The 16,359-nt window shown below is 36.2% G+C and overlaps 1 protein-coding gene and 1 long non-coding RNA gene across 4 annotated transcripts in view; one reads left to right on the top strand and one right to left on the bottom strand.

Annotated features, from left to right (window-relative positions):
- Nucleotides 1–16,359, top strand: part of GPC6 (glypican 6) — a 730,376-nt gene that overhangs the window by 335,967 nt on the left and 378,050 nt on the right. The gene's annotated exons all lie outside the window — the stretch shown is intronic.
- On the bottom strand, nucleotides 1,657–16,004 carry LOC149920135 (uncharacterized). 2 transcript variants are annotated; one of them, XR_016461305.1, is made up of 4 exons: nucleotides 15,734–16,004; nucleotides 13,430–13,534; nucleotides 12,221–12,296; nucleotides 1,657–1,851 (listed from the first exon to the last, which is right to left on the bottom strand). It is a non-coding gene; the product is annotated as an uncharacterized LOC149920135 (long non-coding RNA). The 2 variants fall into 2 exon arrangements; XR_016461302.1 differs by lacking the exon at nucleotides 1,657–1,851 and adding an exon at nucleotides 10,347–10,653.

Below are 16,359 nucleotides of genomic sequence, written 5' to 3'. Positions count from 1 at the left end.
TATTCTATAAATATATACATACATTATCAATATTAGTTTTGTGTGAGGACGTACAAGTTTAGCCATTAGCAAACTATCAGGGTCTCATCCAGTGAACTTAAAGCTAGCAAGATATCTGTGCTGGCTTTTCCATCACTGACTTTCATCATTGATAGCATCAGTGACCAGAACTAGAATCAATAACAAAGGCTAATTACTAAAAAAAAAGGTCCGGAAAATATCACTCCAGTTTAGAAAACCTGGGGACCTACAGGCTGGTAAGCCTCACCTATGTGCCTGGCTAGGCACAGATCCTCCTGCAAGACATGTTAAGACATGTGGGATAAGCAGGTGATCCAAAACAGCCAGCAGGACTTCACCAAGGGAAGGTCATGCCTGACCAATCTGGTGGTCTTCTATGATGGAGTGACAGCATCAGTGGAAGAAAGAAGGGAAAATTACACTGTTTACCTGGATTTGTGCAAGGCCTTCGATATGGTCCCACAATACAGTCTTATCTCTAAATCGGAGGATGTGGACTTGCTCAGTGCATAAAAGTTGGTTGGAACGTTGTACCACAGAGTTGCTGTCAATGGCTGTATATCCAGATGAGGGTCTATGATGAGGAACATCCATCTTCTCATCATATGATGAGGAGGTCCATCTTGTGACCGGTATTCTTCAATATCTTCATCAGTGACATAGCTAATGGGAACAAGCGTACCCTCAGCAAGTTTGCTGATGACACCAAGCTGCACTAGAAGTCAGAAAGGAAGAGATGCCATCCAAAGGGAATTGAACAAGTTCAAAAGGTGGGCCCAATGTGAGCCTAATGAAGTTCAACAAGTCGAAGTGCAAAGTGCTGCATTTGGGTTGAGGCAATCCCTGATATTTATACAGATTGGAAGAATAATTCCTTGAGTGCAGCCCTGCAGAGATAGATTTAGAGGTCCTGGATAATGAAAAACTTTATATGAACCAGCAGCATGCCCTTTCAACCTTGAAAGTCAATGGTATCCTGGGCTACACCAGAAAAGAGGTGGCCAGCAGGGCAAGGGAGGTGATTGTTCCCCTCTACTCTGCCCCATAAGGCCCCATGTGGAGTATTGTGTCCAGGTCTGGAGCCCCCCAACAGAGGAAAAATGTTAAACTTTGGAGTGGGTCCAAAGGAGGACAACAAATAGGATCAGAGAACTGGAGCACCTCTCCTTCAAAGACAGACTGAAGGAGCTGGGCTTTTTCAGCCTGGAAGAGTCCTCTGGGATTCCTGATAGTGGCATTTCAATACTTAAGGGGAGCTTATAGGCAGGAGATAAATCAAATTTTTACATGGATAGATCATGATAGAGCAAGGGGGAATTATTTTAATTTAAAGAAGGAATACTTAGATTAGATGTCAAGGTTAAATTATTCACTGAGAATGGTTAGGTACTGGAACACTGCCCAGAGAAGCTGTGGGTACTTCATACCTGAAGGCATTCAAGACCAGGTTGAATGGAGCCCTGGGCAACCCAATATAGTGCCTGATTTAGCGGTTAGCAACCCTGTCCCCAGAAGAGTGTTGGAACTAGATGATCTTCGAGGCCCCTTCCAACCAAAGGCATTCTGTGATTCTTTGATAACAGGAGATTAATAGAATTAATGACAAAATCATTCTGAAGCACAGATTCCCTGTAATATTTTTTCTAAAACAGCTGCACCAGCCTAAAACAACATTTCTCCTTCCATCACTACTCTTCCCCAGCTTTCAAGTACAGCTCTGGCCTCCGTGTTCTTCTGTCTTTCTCACTTTACCTCTTCTGCTTTCTCCACGCACAGCAAGATGGATCAACCTGTGTATTCTTTATTCGTAATACCTTCAGAGGTAGTACCCTGAAATTAAATCACATAACAAGTTTTTATTTCCTCTAAGTGATAATAGGATGCCCTTTGGATCTGGCATATCCTGAGGAGCCTCCTCCTGAATCCTAGTTGTTCGATAGATCTTCAGCAAAAGGACAAGAGGGAACAACAGGTGGCAGAAAAATCTAGTCCCCAGGCTGCCTTCTCTCATGTTCTCTAATTTTCACCTCAGTCTTAGGAATTAGAGAATTTTGTCCACAGCCATAATTAAAAAGTTCATTCATAGGTCTGCTGCACAAGCTTTGCAAGCCACACTTAGGGATTTTATGGTAGTACGTGAATCTTTTTTTTTCCTTTCTATACCAGCTAGCAGTTTCAATACAGATCAATAAATTTCAGTTATCTGCAGAAGCTTAAAATAACAAGGCTTAAAATCTATAGAGCAGTTTCTAGAATGTTCATTTATCTTTTTTTTTCATGTTTTTGAAGTGAGGTAGCAATGTAAGCAAATATTTGTATCATTCTGTCTGATCAAAAATTCTTTATTTGTATTCTTTTTGTCTTTTTAACTGATATACTTTCAATTTAATGACACAAGTGAGCTCCTGTAGAAAAACAGCATGCAACAAGGAAACTATTCTCTGCAAGCTGTTGTGCTTTGTAGATGCTTTTCTATTCTCCGCTGGGATTTAACCTGAGGTCAGACAACATATGAGCTAAGCTGATGCTTCATATACCATACTTGGACTTTTAATATATTAAATGGAGCTCATAGGGAAGATTAACAGGTATATAGTGTGTACTTCTAAAAAAAAAAAAAAAAAAAAAAAAAAAAAAAAAAAGTAGATTCCTGAGGAGAAAGAAAATAAGAAATAACTAAAGCTGAACATCTATTGAGGTTGTGAGAGATCTAAATTCAAATCTCTCTCTTTTCATGGATACTGGGAGCTTGTATTTATATTTCCTTATACCCAGGTTGTACTCTGACTTTATGGGCATTGTTACACAATAATCTCTCATTTCTCTTTTGGAAATTCATGTATTAATATTGAACTCTTTCCTAAAGCTCTTTGTTTCTCTGCCTGATTCTTTTCATAACATTTCCCCAACCCCATGGAACTGTTCACCTGGAAACCTAGACATATATTTTTTTCTTTTCTATAAAATGGAAACTTTCCATATCAAGATCTATTTTCAGATGGATCTTTCTTTATTTCCAGATATTCCACATGAATCAGAAAGGCAGAAGATTAAATAACCGGTAGTGTCATCACTAATATTACCATTTCTATTCCTTCCTTGTGTACGTTTCAAACTTAATGTAAGATTACCATGTATCTAAATAAATTTTTCTATATAGAACATTGGATCAAATCCTCATCAATTTCAATTTCTGATTAGAGCCCTTTAAACTCAAAGGAATCCCTTATGTTTAATGTTTCTTGTACAACAAGAACAATTTGGAAACAGAAGAAATGCACCGTACTGGTGAAACTTCCTACATTAGCTGACATAATTGGCATCAGCAAGTCACACATTCTTTCTGATCTCAAGAGGAGGTGAGAGGTTACATGTTGTCCTTTCCTATCTGCATCTGAAATCTATATGTTGTATATTTTCAGTGGTTGCACCTATTAATATTTAGCATTATTTTGCAGTTTCAGTAACATTGTTTTCAATTTTTACTAACCCACGATTAACTGAATCACTAATCTGTTTCCTAATGGTCTCCTATCTTTCTTAAAAAATATACACTGTGATGTGTTAGTTCTGCATACACTAATTTGTTGTTTCTGTGGTGCTTTGATTTATCATTCTGAGCAAAGCACCAATTGTTTAGAAAACTTCTGCCTCCCATTGCAAAAAACAATTTGCAATACGTGGGTAGATGGGCAGTGACCAAGTCAGCATATGCATCAAATCTGTCTCAGAAACTTCACTATTAATTATTTCATTGTCAAGTTTTAAGATCAAAGAGGAAATTACAACACAATTTTTTTAACACATTCCAGAATGCGTTATTAAATAGCACGTAAATTGAGGTCAGGTGGAAGGATAGCAGTACTTTAGAGGCTTAGCAACTTGATACTCCAGCTTACCGCTGGGTAAGAGCCTCTCTTCCAAGACTGCTTGCAGCTCACAGTACTGTCAACAACTGCAGCTCATTAAGACAACAATAACAATAACAGTATAAAAAAAAAAAAAAGAGAGAGAGAGAGAAAGTATTGGAGATATAGGTAAAACCAATGATTTTGTTTATCTCGAGTAAAAAGGCAAGGAAAAGGGACCCCTGGGATATCTGAGGGAAGAAACTCTGATGCTAATTGACATGATTTAGAAAGATGGCTCTGTTATTGCCAGCAGTCTAATTTAGTCATTAACTCCCCAATGCTGAAGCAATCAAACCAGTTGTTATAATTTTAGTAGATGGTTAACAAGGTATGCCTTAGAGTATTGATGTATACGCTAGAAGGTAGGCTAAAAGAATGTGAAAAGATGTTTCTAATAGCTATATTCTGTATATCTGGTTATGAAACACCAGTGCTTAATGTTATTTGTCTGCTGAATTAGCTTTATTGTATTTGGGGCAAATATGTAGAAGTAATTTGTCACGAAGCCACAGGAAAAAAGCAAAACCAAACAGAACTGTCTGCATCTCCTTAATTTCACCATTTCTCAAATTAAAATACTTACATTTTTACATAAATATTTGTTAGAGCGAAAAGGTTTTATGTTGTTTTTTTTTTCTTTTCCTCCTTGTAATGTATGCTTGCACTGAAACCTGTTTTAGAGTCCCTGTATTAAAGAACTCTGATGGATTTTTTCTTTCCTGTACTGCGTTTCCTTTGCAGAAAATGCCCCTATATTTAAGAACTCTAATGTCCACCTGGAAGATGTCAAGTCTGTAAGAATTAAAAAGTAACTTTTCTGTAATTAGAGGCAAATGTAACTGTTTATCTTAGCACAAAGGTTCAGATCAATACAGTCCAAAAATCTGAAAGTGTCCAATCAGTTTCATGATTATTATTTTTTTTTTTCCACAGAATTAACACCCTTTTTTGACATTACCATGCATTATCCCTGAGTGGTATAAATGGGCATTAGAAAATGATGCTGTCAGGGATGGATTAAGAGAATTGACTTGCATAAGGCTTCAAATCTCTGACCTCTTCTTTGATTTATCTCTCATGAGTGCTACAATCCACCGGGAGAAAGATGGAAGTGATAGCCTTTGTGGAGCAGAGCAAACACGTGCTCTTGTAGATGGAAGGGCTTTTGAAAAGTTGAATTGCATACAGGTCAGTACAATCATAATTTACTGCTGTCTACTGCTAGGGCAATTTGCATTGGGTGGATTTTTATAAAGCTTGTTAAAACAAGTGCAAAGGACTCATTGTCAGATGGGACAATGAAAGCTAAGAATACCAACAAGCCATGAATCTGTCATTCACTGTCTGATTTTTTTTTCCTAATAATATCTTAAAGTATAAACTAGTCATATTTTTCAGCATGCAGAATGGGCAAATGCCTTACTTTCCTTCCTCTCATACAAATACATGCAGAGAAGACCTTTTGGTGACAATACTAGGTTCACAGCAAGGAGGGCCCCAATAAGGCAGAAGACATATTCAAATGGCAGTTCGCTCTGCTTGATTAAAAACTTTGCCCATATTCTTTGCTGATGTCTCCAAGGAGAGAGAGAGTAGAAAAAAGGGCTGGAGGAGAGCTCTACAGTCATCCCTGATCACAAACACTGTCATGAATCACAGCTGATTCTCTGTGAGGTTCCCATTTCTCTAAGTGTAGAAAGATGCATTATGCAGTTGGTCATTTTGGCACAAGTTAAAAACAGCCATAATTCACACCTGGATGTCAGTAAAGTACTTTGATGAAGAATTCAATGACACCCCTTTGCTTCATATGCAGTTCCATGTCAGATGTCATCCTGTCAGACTGCCCCTCTTGTCCCATCTGTCACACAGCAACAAAATGGAATGGGATATTGGTGGGAAGGTTCAGTATCTATTGCCATTACAACATCTGCCTCTGACTTCATGGGCTAACATAATAAAATAGGATACATTACTTTTGGAGCAGCCCTCATAGATGGTCTGTGAGGTCCCTTCCAATCCCACCCATTCTATTATTCATTCTATGAATATTGTTACCTTTAAGGAAATGCCAGATACACGAGTTCTATTATTGTCATACAAAGTTAGGTGACTGTGAAAATATGACCGTCTATAAATGCATGTCTAAATGTCTTCCTGATGTGTGTATGCTATTAGGCGATTACAAAGGCAAAGGAGTGTTTTAGGGCTTCATTTTTTCATAAAAGTACTCAAATGGAAAAAAAAAAAAAATAGGGTTCATGCTTACATCATTCTTAACTGAGGAAAGGCTGTAGGAAAAAAAAGAAAAGGAAAAAAAAAAAAAAACCACATATCCTAGACAGTAATTTGAAGGAGAATTTTTCCATGAAGTAGGATTTCAGAAAATAGTTTTTGCTTTTTTTTTTTTTTTGCCTTTTTTTTTTTTTTTTTAATAATGGGATGTACATTAGTCACTTTCTGGAAGGCATCAATTTTTAGTCTAATGTATTCATCAAAGTCTGTAATAATTCACTTTTTGGCATTAACATTTTTATATTTGCATAATGCCTTGAGAGTACATGAAAGGCTATAGAGACAAGCAGTAACAATTTTGCATTGGAGAGTTAAAAATCCATCTGGGTTCTAACAAGTAAGGGAGTGAGGAAAACAATGCACTATCAATGAGATAGACATTACATTTTAAAATCACAAAAATGTTAATTTTTCTGAAATATCTGCAAAAAAATGTTGCAAATTGTAGGTTTTAGAGTACACAAGATAGTTGGATTTAAGTCTTACAGTTAAAATACAGGACTCCTTCTGACAGAAGACTAGTTATGACAATGACTTACACCTTAAATTATTTTTTCTTAACTATTAGTATTTCAATAGATAGTACTTTATTGTTTCTAGAATATTCAGAGATTCTACGCTGTGTGTCTTTAAGAAACTCAATGATTAACCTAATTAATCATTAGCATTTTTAAGGTGCATGCTTCTTAAGTGAAGTGCAACAACTGCAAAACACATGGCAAGAGGACTGCCTGTGGTAAAGCAGTAAGCAAACAAATGGAGCAAGAGACTTGTTTTAATGTACTACATTACGAGATGAGGAAGATAAGCTTGAGTGCAAGTAGATAAACAATCCAATACTCCAGTGGGATGTTGTGCATCAGAGACAGAATACAGTGCAGACCCTTTGAGATGAGAGTAGCCTGATCATATTTCTCAGCTCTCAGCAGAAAACAAAGAGCAGTGTATTTAAACATGCAGACTGTCATGCTGAATTTGGGAAACTGGGTTGAATGTCAGCAAGAAATAGGTAAGGTAGAAGTAGAAAAGGAGGGAGGGAATGATGCACAAGTTCTCCAGCCCAAGTGCATTAATGGAAGAAAGTCTGACTCTGGTAACATTTGTCTGAGAAATGAATTTGTTAAGATAAAATATTGTCTTTCATATTAAGCTTTGTAAATAGTCACAGATCAGCTGCTCTAGCATATCACATATATAGCCAAAATTTTTAATCACTAACATTTTCAACCATTTTATCTAAACAATGAATTTCAATACCATTTAAGAGATATGTTAGAAAAATTAAAAAAAAAAAAAAATTTAAAAAAAAGCAACACACTTTTAGGTCTCTGAATTTTTAGCTGCAATTTGTAGATTACAGAATATTTTAATGGCTTGATGAAGTGCAGGACAAAATGACAAAAGAAAGTAATGACACTTCTTTACCTTTTCCTTGTCATTTCTTATTTAAGAGGAAATTTGTGACCACTAGCTGTTAAAGTGACCTGCATATCTTTTATAATATCATCATATGCATAGGACCTGATATTGCCAATAAGACACTGAAGATTATTCTCACATAAAAGGTTAATCATGTGCATAAGTGTTCTCAGGAAAAAGCTATTAAAATGTGCACCATATGCTCCGAAGTAGCAAGGGAAACCTTGAAGAAAAATGAGACAGAAAAATTCCATTCTTTAGATCATGACACTTATCTGCCTGTTTTTTAGTCTTCAGCTCACACACCCATAGTCTGGAGTAATAGCAAACAAAGGGAGAGATATCAGCATTACAATTATTTGGAATACTTCATATCAAAGCTTATAAAATGACTAAGAAATAATCAGGACCAACATCTCACTGCTAATACAGGCATTGGCTCTTCAAGTTTGAATACCCTCTACTCTTTGTGTTTTCAGAAGCCACATAATGAACTATTTGAGTAGGTGTGGAAAACACATTACGACAATTGTCCTAATATGCTATAACATGCCTACTTGAGAAAACTGTCAGATACTGTCTCAGTCCATGTTACAGTAGAGTTAGTAACATAATCTATTCTTACCTGCAACTTGTAGTTTCATCATATTCTGTTCTCACACAAAATATTTTTAAGATCCCCAAATCCAAAAGGTTTTTTTTTTATTTACTATGTTGAAAATCAATAAAGACAGAAATTCAAAGTCATATGTAAGAACATGAGCTGATAAAACTAGGGACAGATTTGTCTATAGTAAGTGTGGTAGTATTTAATGTAATTATAAATATTTTCATTCTGCTTTTCTTCTAATTAGATCAAAACTGGAGGTTGTATCCTACAACCCAAATTTCTGTGTTCTATGTTCTCATCTGAGTAATACTCCAGTAGCAGAAGCAGAACACAGTACCATGTCAGGCTAAAATGTTTGATTTCTTAACTGCCATAAAAGGTCATAGAATCATACAATAGCTTGGGTTGAAAAAGACCACAATGACCATCTAGTTTCAAACTCCCTGCTATGTGCAGGGTTGCCAACTACTAGACCAGGCTATCCAGAGCCACATCCAGCCTGGCTTTGAATGGCATCCACAACCTCCTTGGGCAACCTGTTCCAGTGCGTCACCACCCTCTATGTGAAAAACTTCCTCCTAATATCAAACCTAAATCTTCAAAATTTAAATCCATTTCCCCTTATGTCTCTCTCAGTGCACTGTATGCAAAACATTCCAACTTTCAACTGTTTTGTGGACACATTTGTGTCCTGGTTTTATTGGTTTGACTGATTTTGTATCCAGGCTTATGAAATTTTTTTTTTCCAGATTCAGTTACAACTTTCTCTTTTTTCATCCGTATTTATCCAAGGAAGTTGAGAGTATTCACTAAGGTAACACTGTGCCAAACTCTCAAAGCACTTTCTGCAAATCTGCATTTTCTAGACAAGGTTTGCTAGACCCTTCTACTTTCCCTTTGGATGTACTGCCTGAGTCACCACCGATGCAAGATCATAACTCTGACTTTGTGCTCCAGGTAGAAACTAGGCTGGGTAAGGCTGCAGAGTTTTAGTTTTAAAAGCCTAAGCTCTGCAGATTTTTCTAAAGTATTTACAGCTCTCATCATACTAATATATTGCAGGACACTGAACAACATTAGAGGCAGCACACTTGCTGTGCAAAGAGCAAAAATACCCAGTAAGAAAGAAGATGCTTTATGCATTCTGGTAGCAGGCATGGGTTCAGAGTCCAATGTTCTGACACAGCTGTGCTCACACAATTAAATAGTTACACACACTCCAGATTCCAATACCAAGAGCTAACTCTGAACAAAAAGCTGCCACTATGGAAACTACTATTTTCCCTTTTATTAAACATGAAAAACAAACAAACAAACTGAAACTAAAGTGGTTTGAAAATGCACGATATTCAATAGATGTTACAATTTTAATGGTCTCAAGAGTTTCTTGAAAAAGAAGTCGTTCTGCTTCACAATTTTCAGACAATAATGCTAATAATTATTACTGTCCTTCTGAAGGAAAGATAAAAGCTCAGGTGAGATGAGATGGAACTTCCACTACTACAGTTTTAACTTGTTTCCTTGAAAACAAAATACATCAAACAATGCAGATATGAGAGGAACAGATAGCCCAAGCAGAAAATACAGCATCAGTGAGGAGGGCTACGTCATACAGTATAGCTTTAAAAAAAAAAAAAAAAGAAAAAAAGAAGAAGAAAAAAAAAAGACAGGTATTACTTGTTATCTGCTAGCTCGACACTCACTAAACTTTTGTCAGTGTCAAGCTGCCACAGATAGTACCATTATAACCATTTGCTGCCTTTCTAGTGATAAGCTGATAAGCTTATTGCAATTGAACAAAATAGAACATAATGAGTATCTAAGACCAGCAAAGGTGCAAAGAAATGGATTAGAAGTAATAATCTGCTAAACACATCTGTTTTGACATAACCAGCTAACAAACTATGACCACTCGTATATCTGAGGCAGCTGAAAAAGAGATAATTCAGCCATTAATAAGAGGCAAATCTAATGTGTTAAACATTTTTCAATCCAAACCTACTAAGTGAAACCCAATTCTGGCATAGATTTTAACACAGCAATAAGTCATAGAGGCAGTGGACAATGTCATACAAAAAAAAGCTCTCGTCATCTCTGTTTTACTTCTGAAAACTCTGGTCAGCTTCCTGTTTTACTTGCACTTAACTTTAAGTCAATTTTCAAGGACAGCAGTGGTATTTTTGTGTTGACAGAAAATATCTTAGAAGTTGCTGGTGTGGCTCTGTAACTGGGAAGGTTTGAAGAGAAGAAACAGGTGGTGAAGATGAAAAGGGTACACGAAAGCCAGTGTTGTCAGGAGCTTATATGTCACATTTCAAATCTGAGATCTAATTGAATCCAGGCAAGGTGATGATATCCTCTACATGACTTCTTAGTTTTGGTCTGATTAGATCATTTCTAAGGGTCAAAATGAGGAAGAGATGTCAGTTTGTAGAGAAGAAAGAGATTAAAAGAAAATCCAGCTAATAGTAGAGTCAATGGATAATTCTCATTCTATTACTGTCTAACTATGGATCCTGATGACTAGGACACTTCCTCCTTCTTTTTCATTTGTTCAGTAGTTAGAATGCATATAAATTTTATCAGTTAAAATAAAATAATTTCTGATTTATCTTATCTGTGTTTCATAGTTATTAAATGACAGAAGTAGAAAATCTTTGAAAGATTCTTCTTTCATACTGCAATTGTTGACTGAATTTACAAAGCACTTTCTGCAAGTAGATGAGTCAGGGTTTTTTGTTACCTTGGGCAGCTAAAATAATTTTCACAATAATAATACACTTTCCATTATTTGTTGTGAATTTATCTAGAGATTAGTTAGAATGAAATTAGTTTAGACACTATTTCCTTTGTAGCAACTCTGAAATACTTTGGGAAAGAATCCAACCAAACTCAAGATATAACTATAGAAGAATATATAAGCTCAAGTTTAGCATTAATCAGATTAATGTAAAATTAACTCAAACCCGGAATGCTGTCAGCATCTAGATACTGAATTCAAGGTGGAAAAGTCCACACAATATTGGGTGAAACTGAGAGAAAGCTAGGAAGACACATCAAGAAATAAGATACATTAGCAGAGATTCCTGCTTGGTGAAGTCCAAGATAAATTGAGATTCCTAAGTGTTAAAAAAAATATTTCATGGATGGATTTTGGTAGAGCAGATGGTGTCTGTAACAAGGAAAATAAAAATCAACACCATCACTAAAACAATCTGAAAATCCCCAGAGATGAAAGTTTAAGAGGCAGAAGTCAAGTCATAGAGAAAAAGATCTAACGTTAAAGTAAATAACAATCCCAAATTTTCTGGATACTGAGAAATGAATGAGTTAATTGAATCCATGGCTCACTACAAGTAAGTTTCATTACTCTAGTGAACGGAAGGAAAAGAAAAAAAAAAAAAAAAAAAAAAAGCAGATTTAGGGGAAAAAAAAGTAATGTAAAAATCAGGAATGCCTAATTCCTCTTTCTATTAGAACCACTGGAATATCTGTGTCAATTCTGTGTCCACTAGTATATATGGAATGCATAATTAATTTGCTCTTTTCACTTGGAAGGGATCATCTCTTTCTCTGACAGCTTTGATCAGAACAAATCATCAAACCTCTTAACTACATCCTGCTATGAATGATTAACACTCAGAATTATAATAAAGTGAAAAAATAATTCTGCATATGTTTTTCATAGCTGTAGCTAAATACACTATCCCCAACTTATGTCTTCTGTCATATTAAGGCTATATTTTTACACTTATATGTGTCCTGAAATTTCAGCAATCATAGCAAACATAATACATAATGTATTTTTCATTGTCAACTTCAAACGCTTTTCAGAGGTGTCAAAGTACTTTTTCTACACATTTCAATATAAATGCATAACTAAAGTTATGGCCCTTTCTTTTCCTTGCATTGCCTTAGCTTCCCTTGTCTCCCTTGTTGCCTTCCCTCTTACCTTACCTCTTACCTGTCTTTTCCTTGCCTTGCTCTGTCTTGCCTTTGGATAGTATCTTACATCACGGATACTACAAGATGGTCTCAGACTGAAACAATATAAAAATGTCCAATATAAAAATATTGTTTATCTACCACAAGGTACAAAAATAAAAGAAAAATGTTTCACATCATGCATTTTAAATGAAATTGAATATTTTGTGTATTATGTTTGAGTAGCTTATAAATTATAATTTAAAATCTTAATTATAAATTTGTGAAATCCAGGGGTTAATACAGTAAGATTTATGTTGTTTGCTTTGCTTTAGCGTTTAGACCAACATTACCATCTTTAAATTCAATAAAATATTATTGGTCATTAGAAATTAAGCACATTTGGCAATGAGATAAAATAAGGCAAATAAATGTGTATTTAGTAGAAACAGACATCCAACAGAATTTATATTGTTTCATTAATTCAATAAAGTATTAAGCATTACAATTGTGATGAATTTTAAAAGCTTCCTTAAAATAAGATTATATTGCTAATAGTGGCATCCATTATTTGGATTTTATCTAACATTCATAATCTCCAATGTCCAAACACATTTAATTGAATTCAGCTCATCTCACATACACAAATTCCATATTGGCTGACGTGCTTGCTGGATGAGACTATTGCTTGGATAGTATTACATATCCAAATGTTTCTCCTTTTGTTGCCAATTTGTTTTCCCCAGTTCCTCCCAAGATACCCTCCTGAAATACTGACATTTACAGGACTTTTACCATTTTGTATCTTTTACATAAAAGAAAGTGTTATTTACATATGTTTCAAATACCTATGCTGTTTAAAATTGAATTTTATCATATGATATGAGCTTGTATGAAATAAAATTGTAGTGTGTAATGACACGACAGCATACACGAGAGTACCGATAAATCAGTACTGATGTTTGCTTTTGTAGAGAAATAACAGTAATTCTGTTTTTTAACTTTTATTTGAGTCACTGCTGTGACTATCAATAGTGAGTTTGTCTAATTTTCTCTGAAATGACTTGAGGCTTGAGTTTCTATTATATAGTTGATACCAATTCACCATGCTAGCACCATAAAATAGAGGCACTATTTCCAGTAATTACTTCTAATCAGTTGTCTGTTCTCTAAACCACATACACCTGCTTCTTACAATAAAGCATTCCAGTTGCTGAAATACAGAACTGTTAGACTTTTATTTGCTTACCTGACGTCATCATTTTGATACTGTAAATATTCACAAATCAATGGATACCTTGTTTACAGTCTCTCCTTCAGAACTTGAATATAAATCTTCTTATGTGATTCAGACCTTTTGCAAATTATCAAACATTGTGTTAAATGTAAAGAATTGACTAATGTTGATTTACATTGTAGACATCTTACATTCTATTGGAAATATATTAAAATCTCACATGGGCACTCTTTGAGACAGTCAAAGTTAACAGGTCACAGATTTCATGTTAAACAAACCTCACATTGGTCACAAAAAGGAAAGCCTACAGTTATGCAAGATCTTCTGGTTTTGTATGCTTGTTTGTTTGTTTTTAAGGAGACTGGCCACTATTATAAAATAATTGCATGTTGAAACTTCCTGCTAGTAATGGCCTCTCCAGAATATGTTTCTTTGCAGAAACTGAGCTTTCTTCGTCAAGTTAATATTCAGTGACTGTCCTGACTTGCAGTGCTGAAGAATCTGTAATCAAGAGGTTTCTTCCTTCTGAATCTTGATGTGAGAGTGAACTCACAAGTTTTGAAAAAGAATTTCAGATGATTTTCTCTCCCTTCTCAGGATGCACATTATTAGCATAGGTTGCTCCCAATCACATTAAGAACTGACAATTACTGGTCAGATACATATCCACAGTGACATAATTTTTAGAGTAATATTACAGCACAACTGAACAATGTACCTAGTCTGCTACTGAAGGTTGTGAATTAATGATCAAATCAATTCAACAAATTGTCATACATTAACTTGTAACTGAATCATAGAATCATAGAATCATAGAATCATAGAATCACAAGAATGGAAACAACCTGCAAGATCATCTAGTTCAACTACCCACCCTTTACAATCGCTACCACAAGCTACTAAACTATATCTCGCAGATCCTCATCCAGACGCCTCTTGAATACTGCCAGGGATGGCGACTCCACAATCTCCCTGGGCAGGCCATTCCAGGCCTGACCACTCTCTGAAAGAAAAAGTTTTTTCCTTATATCTAAGCTAAACCTCCTCTGATACAACTTGTGGCCATTTCCTCAGGTCCTGTTTGTTGCCTGGGAGAAGAGGCCAAATGCCTCTTCATCACAATCTCCCTTCAGGAAGTTGTAGATTGCAATGAGGTCTCCTCTGAGCCTCCTCTTCTACAGACTAAACAATCCCAGCTCCCTCAGCAGCTCCTCATAAGATTTGTGCTCCAAATCCCTCATCAGTTTCATTGCCCTTCTCTGGACATGTTTTAGGGCCTCATGTCTTTCTTGTAGTGAGGGGCCCAAAACTGAACACAGTACTCAAGGTGCGGCCTCTGGCCTCCCCAGTGCTGAGTACACAGGGGGATGATCACCTCCCTGCTCCTGCTGGCCACATTATTTCTAATGCAGGCCAGGATGCCATCGGCCCTCTTGGCCACCTCGGCACAGCATCAGCTCATGTTCAGCCGAGCATCAACCAACATCCCCAGGTCCCTTTCTTCTTCACAGTCATCCAGCCACTCAGCCCCAAGCCTTTAACGCTGCATAGGGTTATTGTCACCAAAATACAAGACCCAGCACCTGGCCTTGTTGAATCTCAACTGGTCTTAATGTTTGAGATGGAACTGATCCAGGAGGTGTTTTGTACATATTAGAAGTGGCAAAGTACTCTTTGAAAATGTTTATTTTGTTAGTAGGAAAATCCACGTAACTGGGAAAAGAAGTTCATTACTGTTTCATGCCAGTATAAGAAAGCTTTTGCTGGCAAAGCTTTCCCAGTTCCATAGTGGAACTTCTGATTAAACCCAGAAACAGTGAAAGAGAAAACAGTAAATGTGTAGGACTGTGGTGTACAGAATGAGAGTGTCATGACAAACAGGTTATTCATTGTTTAAAATACATATTGCTCATATGTTTCCTTTTAAAGCTGTTGCACTTCATATGTCTAATTAAATATTAATTGATGAATACCTCAAGTATCTAATCTCCCAAGTAACTCATCTGTCTACTGAATTTACGCTTATTTTTATTCAAAGTAGAAATTTTTCAAAAAATTATGGGTATTTTAAATAAGAAGCAAATTCAGTAGCTTAACAAATTTATCAGTTAATGCTGCAACAAAAATTGATATGAGCCAGTCATAACCAAAAAGAAACCTCAGAGAGTGCCGAAGGCTGGATATAAGTCTTTCAGTCATTAACACAGTGGTTGACAGTTGGACTGAAGATGGAAAGTTATCTTTTATGGCACCTGAGGATGGGAAAGAACTAAACTCAACTGAATGTTGTTCTCTTGCACACTATTCACAACTTACTGTAATTGCTAAGGATCTCTAGGCACTGTTTGGCTGGCTTTTAGTGATTAGTCCTCTGCTGAGGATTCTTGGAATATATTATGCTGTCAAGTTTTCCTTTCTCCCTTTCCCGATGTTTTTTTTTTTTTAATGTTTTTGCTGTCATTTAGCCACTCATCAATATTTTTACTCTGTTTTCATGCAATTAGGTACAAGAGAGCTTGAATTTCTGGAAACTATAGCTTGAGGTAATCCACTAAGTGGGTTAAGCAGAATGACTGTGGGATCTTGGCTGAGCTGCTTCCCCAAATAATGACTACAGATTTGATGTCATAATAACAGCTGTCAGCAAACAGCGTGTAAAAGAGTTTTTGAAGTCACAATTACTTGGTAACCTCTGTTCCCATTGTGTACCAGAGGCATGTTTGATGTGCCTTCTGTTGCCCTCCTGCCTAGCATCATCACTGTTTTGGGCACATGTACATGCCTGCTGCTGCTTGCAAGATGATTCATGCAGTTCAGCACAGTTTATACTTCTGCTGTGGAAAATGAATAAAAGTGACACCAGCATGCTGGCTGTATAAGATGTACTTAAGCCGATGTCCTTTCAGTTCAGCAGGAAACTGTTTTCCTTTGCATTTGGGATT

The sequence above is a fragment of the Phasianus colchicus genome, chromosome 1 (genome assembly GCF_987193195.1).
Source record: "Phasianus colchicus chromosome 1, bPhaCol1.hap1.1, whole genome shotgun sequence".
In the NCBI taxonomy this organism is placed as follows: domain Eukaryota; kingdom Metazoa; phylum Chordata; class Aves; order Galliformes; family Phasianidae; genus Phasianus; species Phasianus colchicus.
The sequence above is the reverse complement of the archived record's forward strand: the minus strand, read 5'-3'. Positions and strand labels throughout refer to the sequence as shown.